This window comes from Triticum dicoccoides, chromosome 7A (assembly GCF_002162155.2).
Source record: "Triticum dicoccoides isolate Atlit2015 ecotype Zavitan chromosome 7A, WEW_v2.0, whole genome shotgun sequence".
NCBI classification, from domain to species: Eukaryota; Viridiplantae; Streptophyta; class Magnoliopsida; order Poales; family Poaceae; genus Triticum; species Triticum dicoccoides.
Genome location: NC_041392.1, coordinates 515,764,096 through 515,775,675, shown reverse-complemented (window position 1 = coordinate 515,775,675; position 11,580 = coordinate 515,764,096). Strand labels below are relative to the sequence as shown.

Sequence of the window (11,580 nt, the reverse complement as noted above, 5' to 3'; positions counted from 1 at the left end):
GTCGCCGCGGCCCGACCTCGCCCCACGCCCCTCCCTGCCTCGCTGCCGGCGGCCGGGCTGGCCCCGTCGCGCCGCTGGTCTCGCCCGAGGCCAGCGCCCGGGTTGGCCCCTGTCGGGCACCCCTGCGCCCTTTACCAGTAGCGCCCGTTCCGGCTTGGCCCCCTGGGGCCTATGACAGATGGGCCCCACGCCCAGAATGTTTTAATAAAAAAAGAATTAAAAAGATAATAATAATAAAAATAATTAAATAAATAATAATTATTAAATTAATTAATTAATTAATTAATTAATTAATTAAATTAAATTAATTAATCTTGATTAGATTAACCTAATTACTAGTTAACTTAATTAACCCCTGATTAGCCTAATCAATCAATGACATGCGGGACCCACACATAGTTGACCCAGTCAACTGCACAGTTGACTGCTGACATCACTCTGATGTCATGCCTACGTCATCACACACTGTTTTGGATAATGTTGGAATTAAATATATAATTAAAATCAGAAAATGATTTAAATCTTTAGAAAATCATATCTTTTAATCCGTAATTCGGATGAAAATACTTTGTACATGAAAGTTGCTCAGAACGACGAGACGAATTCGAATACGCAGCCCATTCTTCCGCCACGCATCCCTAGCATAGCAAACACGCAACTTTCCCCCTCCGGCTCCTCTGTCCGAAAACGTGAAACACCGGGAATACTTTCCCGGATGTTTTCCGCCTCCACCGGTACCACCTCGTACCGCGTTAGGGCACACCTAGCATCAGCTTTGTCATGTCATGCATCGTCATGCATTTGTTTGCAATTTATTTATTGTTTCTTCCCCCTCTTCTCTCACTAGACACCGAGACCGACGCCGCTGCTACCCAGTACGACTACGGTGTTGACGACCCCTCTCTCTTGCCAGAGCAACCAGGCAAGCCCCCCCTCGATCACCAGATATCGCCTACTCTTCTTTCTACTGCTTGCATTAGAGTAGTGCAGCATGTTACTGCTTTCCGTTAATCCTATTCTGATGCATAGCCTATCATTGTTGTTATAACTGTTGATACCTTAACTACAATCCTAAATGCTTAGTATAGGATGCTAGTGTTCCATCAGTGGCCCTACACTCTTGTCTGTCTGCTATGCTATACTACTGGGCCGTGATCACCTCGGGAGGTGATCACGGGCATATACTAAATACTTTACACTGTTACCTTACCGGTGATACTGCTTGGAGATGGGGGCTGAAGGGGCAGGTGGCTCCATCCTGGTAGAGGTGGGCCTGGGGTTCCTGACGGCCCCCGACTGTTACTTTGTGGCGGAGCGACAGGGCAGGTTAAGACCACCTAGGAGAGAGGTGGGCCTAGCCCTGGTCAATGTTCGCGGATACTTAACACGTTTAACGAGATCTTGGTATTTGATCTGAGTCTGGCTACTGGCCTATACGCACTAACCATCTACGCGGGGACAGTTATGGGCACTCGACGTCGTGGTATCAGCCGAAGAACTTCGTGATGCCAGCGACTGAGCGGCGCGCGCCGGGTTGGACCACGTAACGTGACTTCCTTTGAAATGGAGGTTGCTAGGTCTGCTCTCCGGCCGCGTACGCAACATGCAGGTGTGCTATGGGCGATGGGCCCAGACCCCTGTGCGCTCAGGTTTAGACCGGCGTGCTGGCCTCTCTGTTGTACCTAGGTGGGGCTGCGACGTGTTGATCTTCCGCGGCCGGGCATGACCCAGAAAAGTGTGTCCGGCCAAATGGGATCGAGCGTGTTGGGTTATGTGGTGCACCCCTGCAGGGAAGTTAATCTATTCGAATAGCCGTGATCTTCGGTAACAGGACGACTTGGAGTTGTACCTTGACCTTATGACAACTAGAACCGGATACTAAATAAAACACACCCTTCCAAGTGCCAGATACAACCAGTGATCGCTCTCTCACAGGGCGACGATGGGAGGATCATCGGTTAGGATTATGCTATGCGATGCTACTTGGAGGACTTCAGTCTACTCTCTTCTACATGCTGCAACACGGAGGCTGCCAGAAGCATAGTCTTCAAAAGGACTAGCTATCCCCCCTTATCCCGGCTTTCTTCAGTTCAGTCCACATATAATAGCCTTATTCCAGTTGATACCAATGCATACATATGTAGTATAGCTCCTTGCTTGCGAGTACTTTGGATGAGTACTCACGGTTGCTTTCTCCCTCTTTTCCCCCTATCCCTTCTACCTGGTTGTCGCAACCAGATGTTGGAGCCCAGGAGCCAGACGCCACCTTCGACGACGACTCCTACTACACCGGAGGTGCCTACTACTACGTGCTGCCCGCTGATGATGACCAGGAGTAGTTTAGGAGGATCCTAGGCAGGAGGCATGCGCCTCTTCCGATCTGTATCCCAGTTTGTGCTAGCCTTCTTAAGGCAAACTTGTTTAACTTATGTCTGTACTCAGATATTGTTGCTTCCGCTGACTCGTCTATGATCAAGCTCTTGTATTCGAGCCCTCGAGGCCCCTGGCTTGTAATATGATGCTTGTATGACTTATTTTATTTGTAGAGTTGTATTGTGATATCTTCCCGTGGGTCCCTGATCTTGATCGTACACGTTTGCGTGTATGATTAGTGTACGGTCAAATCGGGGGCGTCACAGAATGCCCCAGTTGCAACTCGACCATTGACTCGCAACTCGGGGCGGTGTTTACTCGATGCTACTTGCAAGTCGACCTTGGACTCGCAACCGGGGTCGGCGGAGGGCTGTCGGCGCCGATGAAATCGGTTCCTTTTTTATTTTTTTATTATGTTAGGTTTTTTTTGTTGTAGTTGCAACCACTCCAACCCGAGCGCATTCGCAACTCAACACACCCAAGCGCAACCGGACGTCGGGGAGGGGGTTGTCGGTGCCGATGAAATCGGTTCCATTTTTTGATAGGGTTTATTGTTGTAGTTGCAACCGCCCCATCCCGAGTGCAATCGCAACTCAACACACACAAGCGCAACTGCAAGCCATATAATGTGACCGCAACCAGGGTTGGCGGTTGGATGTTTTTTTAGCATCACATAGATGGTTTTCTATCATTTCCCCTCACGGTGGGTACATACAAGCAATTTTTTCATTTTGGCTAATTTTTTGTGTTTTTTTTGGAACGCACGACACCCAACTCCGGCATTTCCCACATGAAAATACATAATGTTCTTGAATAACACTCCAAGGTGCACACTGCATTGTTTTTTTTCCTATATATATATATATGTGTGTGTGTGTGTGTGTGTACACACACACAATATATATATACATATATATATAGACACACACACACTTGATCCCAGTTTCGCACTGTTGAACACTTATAGTTGTATCTTCGTCGGTCATACATAATGTTTCCAAAAAAATATCACTTCAATGTCTTAGCTTTTCATCTTATATCATTTTATTTTGGTTTACTCTTTGTTTCCATTTTAAAATTTATTTACGATATTTTTTTTAGCCTTGAATGAAAAATCAACTATAAAGGCCTTGGTTTAGTGAACAAAAATATTAAGCAAAACTATTTTAATTTGTGATCTCGGAGCTTTAATTATTCAATGTTTCCTATTTTTTGTTAGTGACACACACATGCAAATGTTCATGTGTTTGTTGATCGTGCATGAAACTCGTCGGCTTGTGGCCAGCACATTTGCCTTGACGTTGTGCAGCCCGAGTAAATTGACAGGAAGGACAAGTGCAAGGGGAGACAAGGCCAGCCCAAAAAAAAAAGACAAGCAGGCCGGACAGGGAAACGAACTGGACCTTGGCATGCAGTGTGACGTCAGGTGACATCAGGTGACTGAGACATAACTATGTCTCAGTCAGCTGAGTTTCAGGCGATCCCTTCTTTATATATTCCACTTCATGTGGATTTTGGTGATGAATAAATTGGTTTCACCCCTCCAAAAAAACCATCTATTCTCTGTACTACTTCTACATATATTCTTACCTACAAATGCTATGGTTTCACTATCATTTGCTAATGCTATGGTTTACAAATATGGCGTGACAGGGATGTGATGCTTCTGTTCTCCTGGACGCAACTCCCTTCTCCCGCAGCGAGAGGAATATGGAGCCGAGCGCCTCCCTCACCGGCTACGCCGTCATTGACGACATCAACTCCGCGCGCTCGAGCACGACTGCCCGGCCACCGTCTCCTGCAACGACGTCATCGCCCACGCATCCCGCGACGCCGTCGCCCTGCTCGGAGGACCCACCTAGAGCGTGCCCCTCGGCCGCAAGGACTCGCGCTTCGCCGCCCACCCAGAATCCACCAAGAACGGCCTCCCCAGCCCGCACGACGACCTCGGCGAGCTCGTCACCATGTTTTCAAGGCTCAACCTGGACGCCCGTGACATGACAGCGCTCTCCGGTGCCCACACCGTCGGAATGGCCAGCTGTGACACCTACAGGGACCGTGTCTACGGCACCGACACTGATGAGGAGATCGACCCATACTTTGCACAGACCACGCAGCAGACGTGCCAGGGTCTTTCTGGTAAGGCGCCATTTGACGTGCAGACGCCGATGAGGTTCAACAATGCTTACTACAAGAACCTTATCGCATGGCGCGGTCTCCTTTCCTCTGACCAGACTCTCTACGGCGGTGGGGGTCTGCAAGACAATCTCGTGGAGATGTACAGCACCGACGGTGAGGCGTTCGCTAGGGACTTCACCAAGGCCATGGTGAAGATGGGAAACGTGCCTCCGCCGCACGAAATACCCGTGGAGGTGAGGCTCAAGTGCTCTATGGCAAATAACTATTGATTGCTTGATGCCTTGATCCCAAGTGCATCATGCAACCCCGCCTGATCATATTGGATTCAATTATTAAATGTACAGAATGTAACAGTACTAGTGTTAGGAATAAACCGTGTGTGTGCGGATGTGCGTCGCGTGTGTGTGCGCGTTCCTGTCCGTGGTCACCAGCGTATGTGTGCGCGTGTGTTTGGGTCGAGTCTAGCCGGTTTGTGGCGATCGTATGGCGATCGAGATAGCGTTAAGCAGGTGCAACAGGAGGAACCTGGCGTCCAGGTCGGGCGGACAAGCAAGCCGGGCTCACGATCGATGGAAGACCGGATCGCTAGGAGGCTCCGTTAGCGCTGCGTTACTGTTAGCTACAAACCTGGCTGTGATCTGAGTTTGGTAGAGTCCAGTTTGTTATACGTAGGTTGTTAGCCTAGATACGATCTGGTGTGTCCAACTTTATATAATAGGAGAAAGAGGGCGTTCGGCGCCGTGTCGTACGTTGCCAGAAACATGCGAGTCCCTGTTTGTTTTCATCTACCTCCGTCCTTGAAAACCAGTTCGAGCTAGCTAGGGTTAGACCCCAACAACTAGTACGTGTTTATTTTTTATTTTTTTTCCTCATACAATGTCGGCTCAACAGAATGTTTGACACAAACGTTCCATACATGTGTGTGTAATAAATGGTGTTTCTCAAGTTTGTTTTAACAGGAAATATATAATGAGCTCACGTTCGATAGTTATATAATGAGCTCGCATTTTATTGTTATATTTTTGCACTTGGGGATTATCAGTGATGCTTCCGCATGTCTGAACGGCTATTCTATCGAGTTGCCAATAACATGGAATCTAATGAACCGTTCTTCAAGAGAAATGCCGCCGGTCTTTTTTTTCCAGAAGATGACCATGGCACTTCAAATATGATTGCATATGGCACACCTACAGATATGTCAGATGAATATCTTCGGAAGGCCGACCACAAAATGCACAAAATTGTTCTTCGATGTGTGGTTAGGGTTCATGGAGCTCAGTATCTGTGAGCACTCAATGCCGATGAAAGAGGCTTACCAATGAGTAAAGTAAGAGGATGACCTAGGATGCTTGGGATCGTTCACTTTATCATTGGAGGTGGAATAATTGCCCAACAACATGGCACCGGCAATTCAGTCGGTTGCCATGATCTAACTATTATCTTGTAAGTTGTTGCCTCCGAGGATTTGTAGATTTGGCATGGCTACTTTGGTCTGCCTGAATCTCACAATGACATCAATGCTTGCAGAGATCTATATGTTTGTTAGGTAATATGTGTTACTACTCCAAGATATGACAAGGTGAATGACCATGCACGATTATGACCAATTATACTATCTAGCCAATGACAACTATCCATCTTAGTCAACATTTATGATCCCCAAACAAACATTTTGCAAAGATGTAAGAAGTAGTAAGGAAGGACATTGATAGGTCATTTGGAATGTTGCAAGCTAGGTTAGAAATTGTCTGGTGTCCTGTTCATTTATGAAACAAAGATACCTTGGCAAGGATCATGACTTTTTGTCTGATCCTACATGACATGATCAGTGCAGATGAGAGGAATACACAGATGGTCCAAGAGTATGACAATGTTGGCACAACTATCAAGCCTCACAGACACACAAACTGCATTCAAGCATGTCACGAGGCATGCCGGAAGAATGAAGATCGGGCTCCCATGATCAGTTGTGTGAAGATTTCATAGAACATCAATGACATCTGCATGGGCGATAGTGTGTTTACATTTCTTTACTTCGTTATTTTTGTACTTGGACAATTTGGTTCTCGATTATTTGTTGCCTTCATATTATTATTGTATTCATATGGATGGCTTGTAATAATATTTTTGAATTGTTTGATTTCAATGTCAAATTAGAGTAGTAGAGTAGCTAGAAGAAAAAAGGAAGAAAACTACAGGGCCTGCTGTTTTGAAGACTTTTTATTTAACATCGCCTATGCAACCTTCGAAAATTTATGGTGTGCGCTCCAAAAGACTTTTGGAGGTGGCAAATATGGCAATTGCGTCCTAATGTAAACATGTAGTTTGGCCTCTACTACGCTGAGACGCACGAAACACATATGTATTATATTTAGCATTTTGGATTATCATTTTTTAGCATTAAAACTATGCAAGATTGTTAACTATGCATGGTTGGTACGGATCTACTACTTGGCATACATGGAAATGTGCGAACAACCTAACTAGTTATAGTATATCAATAAGTACGTTATTGTATATAGTATTATTGCTAAAGCATGGACAATAGTATACATCAACTTGATCATAAAGTGCGAGAATCTGCCCCACTTGATGACGTTCAACATGCTAAGTTGAGACTTGAGGGTCATACATACATATGAAACCATGAGGCAGACATAAGATGAAATTATGAAGAGGTCATACAAAGTTCTTAATGAATATGGGGCGTACATGTAGTACAATTTTTCCGTAGGTGACTCAAGGTTTGAGTCAGTGCAAAGAAATACTCAATAATCAGTTTTCTAAATTGTTTGGTTCTAGAAACATATCATATATCTTCGAATTATAGAACTCCACCATTGTACGGATTGCATACATTCTGGGCTTCCAGTTCCCACAAGGGTGTGTTTACATGATTTTTTTGTCAAACTACGTAAAATCGACTCCTAATTCACCCTACTCACCTTTTGAACTAGGCAAACAGCCCAAGTGGACAACATGTGTGTTTACAATTCAACGGATCAATCAAGATTCTCGGCATGGACAATTGAACCATCTAAGCAAGCAACCATGTCGACGCATCCTTAATTTTGTGCAATTCAAGCTAGGTACGTGTATTAATTAGCCAGGCAATTCACCCTAGCGTGGGGGTACTTGGTCATTCATTGTCCAAGGTACTCAGGGAATTGGATGAGACATTCATAATCATGGAATCATCCGTTGACCCCACCCACCTCTCCAACGGAGATTTGCACTCTCCCAAGAGTGTTAATTTCGCATTACATCTTTGTGTCCATCACTTCTGGTCGTCCCTAACCCTATCTTCATTGGGTACTAATTATTACTTGCTTGCTTGTTTGGCTTGTGTACCTTGCTCGCATGTTGTGACGCATCATATACGGTGTATCACCTGGTTGCATATCTAGAGAACTTACATTTCTGTACTTATCTCAAAAATCAACAAAGAAAATAGTAAATTTGGCAGCCACCTATTCTGCCCCCAGGTCCTAGTCGACATATCGAATATCTTTGATCCTTTAGTTTGGTAGGTGGGTCACCCACGAATAGCCAAACTCCTCCTGTCGGGCTAGTTTGACCATATTGTCCGACCTTTCGTTGCCATTATCAATTTTGACTCAAAAATTAAGATATGTAGACACACCAATACTTTAGGTTATATGACTTCCTGTGCTCCTCATATCATCTTTGTGCCTCATTGATGCCAACACCTATCATATGGAGGTCACATATTCGCTAAACATTGCATGCGTACACGTGAATGTATGGATCTAGTTTTTTGGGCCCTTAAATTAGACAACAAGCAATGTGTATACCATTCATAAATAACCTCTTAATTGAAGGAAATATGCCCTAAAGGCAATAATAAAGTTTTTATTTTACATTTCCTTATATCATGATAAATGTTTATTATTCATGCTAGAATTCTATTACCCGGAAACTTGATACATGTGTGGATACATAGACAAAACACCGTGTCCCTAGTAAGCCTCTACTAGACTAGCTCGTTAATCAAAGATGGTTAAGTTTCCTAACCATAGACATGTGTTGTCATTTCATAAACAGGATCACACAATTAGGAAAATGATGTGATGGACAAGACCCATCCGTTATCTTAGCATATTGATTGTTCAGTTTTATTGTTATTGCTTTCTTCATGTCAAATACATATTCCTTCGACTATGAGATTATGCAACTCCCAGATATCGGAGGAATACCTTGTGTGCTATCAAACGTCAATACGTAACTGGGTGATTATAAGATGATCTATAGGTATCTCTGAAGGTGTTTGTTGGGTTGGCATAGATCGAGATTAGGATTTGTCACTCCGAGTATCGAAGAGGTATCTCTGGGCCCTCTCGGTAATGCACATCATAAGAAGCCTTGCAAGCAAAGTGACTAATGAGTTAGTTACAAGATTGTGTATTAAGGACCGAGTAGAGACTTGCCGGTAATGAGATTGAACTAGGTATGTGGATACCGACGACTGAATCTCGGGCAAGTAACATACCGATGGACAAAGGGAATAACATATTTGTTATAATGGTTCGACCGATAAAGATCTTCGTAGAATATTTAGGAGCCGATATGAGCATCCATATTTCGCTATTGGTTATTGACCGGAGAGGTGCCTCGGTCATGTCTCCATAGTTCTTGAACCCGTAGGGTCCGCACGCTTAACTTTCGACGATGATTTAGTATTATATGAGTTATGTGATTTGGTGACTGAATGTTGTTCGGAGTCCCGGATGAGATCACGAACATGACAAGGAGTCTCAAAATGGTCGAGAGGTAAAGATTGATATATAGGATGATAGTATTCGTATACCAGAAGTGTTCCAGAGTGTATCGGGTAATTATCGGAGTACCGGGGGGGTTACCGGAACCCCCGGGGGGAAGATATGGGCCATATGGGCCATAAGAGGGGAGCACACCAGCCCACAAGGGGTGCCCCCCATTAGGTAGTAGGCTGAATTGGAGAAGGAAAAGGGGGGGTTCGCCCCCCCCCCCCACCCCCACCCCCGCTTCCTTTCTCTCTTCCCCCTTCCCTTTTCTCTCCGATGATATATGGAAGGGGGCGCCACTTCGGAAACCCCAAGTAGGATTCGGATGCTACTTGGGGTTCCCCTTGAATTCCTCTCCTCCCCTCCCACCTATATATATGTGGGGAGGGGGCACCTAGAACACACGCCATCAATTGTTAGCCATGTGCGGCGCCCCCCTCCACGGTTTACACCCTCGGTCATATTCTCGTCGGTGCTTAGGCGAAGCCCTGCGCGGATCACTTCACCATCACTGTCACCACGCCGTTGTGCTGACGGAACTCATCTACTTCCTCAACACATTGTTGTATCAAGAGAACGCAGGACGTCATCGAGCTGAACGTGTGCAGAACTCGGAGGTGTCTTACGTTCGGTGCTTAATCGGTCAGATCTAGAAGAGTTCGACTACATCAACCGCGTTGTCAAAATGCTTCCGCTTTCGGTCTACGAGGGTACGTAGACACACTCTCCCCCTCGTTGCTATGCATCTCCTAGATAGATCTTGCATGAGCATAGGATTTTTTTGGAAATTGCACGTTACGTTTCCCAACAGTGGCATCCGAGCCAGGTCTATGCGTAGATGATATGCACGAGTAGAACACAAAGAGTTGTGGCGGTGATAGTCACACTGCATACCACCAACGTCTTATTTTGATTTGGCGGTATTGTGGGATGAAGCGGCTCGGGCCAACCTTACATGTCCATGCACATGAGACCGGTTCCACCGACAGACATGCAACTTGATTTGCATAAAGGTGGTTGTCGGGTGTCTGTTTCTCCTACTTTAGTTGAATAGAATTTGACAGCCAGTCCTTGAAGAAGATTAAAAGAGCAAACTCGATGAAACACCATTGTGCTTTTGATGCGTAGGTAAGAATGGTTCTTGCTAGAAGCCCATAGCAGCCACGTAAAACTTGAAACAACAAAGTACAGGACGTCTAACTTGGTTTTGCAGGGCATGTTATGATGTGATATGGTCAAGACATGATGTTGAAGGAAATATGCCCTAGAGGAAATAATAAAGTTGTATTTATACTTCCTTATATCATGATAAATGTTCATTATTCATGCTAGAATTGTATTAACCAGAAACTTAGTACATGTGTGAATACATAGACAAAACAGAGTGTCCCTAGTATGCCTCTACTTGACTAGCTCGTTAATCAAAGATGGTTAAGTTACCTGACCATAGACATGTCTTTTCATTTGTTCAACGGGATCACATCATTAGATAATGACGTGATGGACATGACCCATCTGTTAGCTTAGCATAAATGATCGTTTAGATTTATTGCTAGTGCTTTCATCATGACTTATACATGTTCCTCTGACTATGAGATTATGCAACTCCCGAATACCGGAAGGAACACCTTGTGTTCTATCAAACATCACAACGTAACTGGGTGATTATAAAGATGCTCTACATGTGTCCTTGATGGTGTTTGTTGAGTTGGCATAGATCGAGATTAGGATTTGTCACTCCGTATATCGGAGAGGTATATTTGGGCCCTCTCGGTAATGCTCATCACTTTAAACCTCGCAAGCAATGTGACTAATGAGTTAGTTGTGGGATGATGCATTACGGAACGAGTAAAGAGACTTGCTAGTAATGAGATTGAACTTGGTATGGTGATAGACGTCCGAATCTCGAGCAAGTAACATACCAACGACAAAGGGAACAACGTATGTTGTTATGCAGTTTGACCGATAAAGATCTTCGTAGAATATGTAGGAGCCAATATGAGCGTCCAGGTTCCGCTACTGGTTATTGACCAGAGATGTGTCTCGGTCATGTCTACATAGTTCTCGAACCCGTAGAGTCCGCACGCTAAATGTTCGATGATGATTTGTATTATGAGTTATGTGATTTGATGTACCGAAGGTTGTTCGGAGTCCCGCATAATATCGCGGACATGACGAGGAGTCTCCAAATGGTTGAGACATAAATATTGATATATTGCAAAGTTACATTCAGACGCTGGAATGGTTCCAAAGTGTATCGGGTGTTTTCCGGAGTACTAGTGGT

General features: G+C 44.8%; 1 pseudogene; it reads left to right on the top strand.

Moving 5' to 3' along the window:
* Nucleotides 1-4,781, top strand: part of LOC119328768 — a 29,937-nt pseudogene extending 25,156 nt beyond the window's left edge.
* The last annotated feature ends 6,799 nt before the right edge of the window (nucleotides 4,782-11,580 follow it).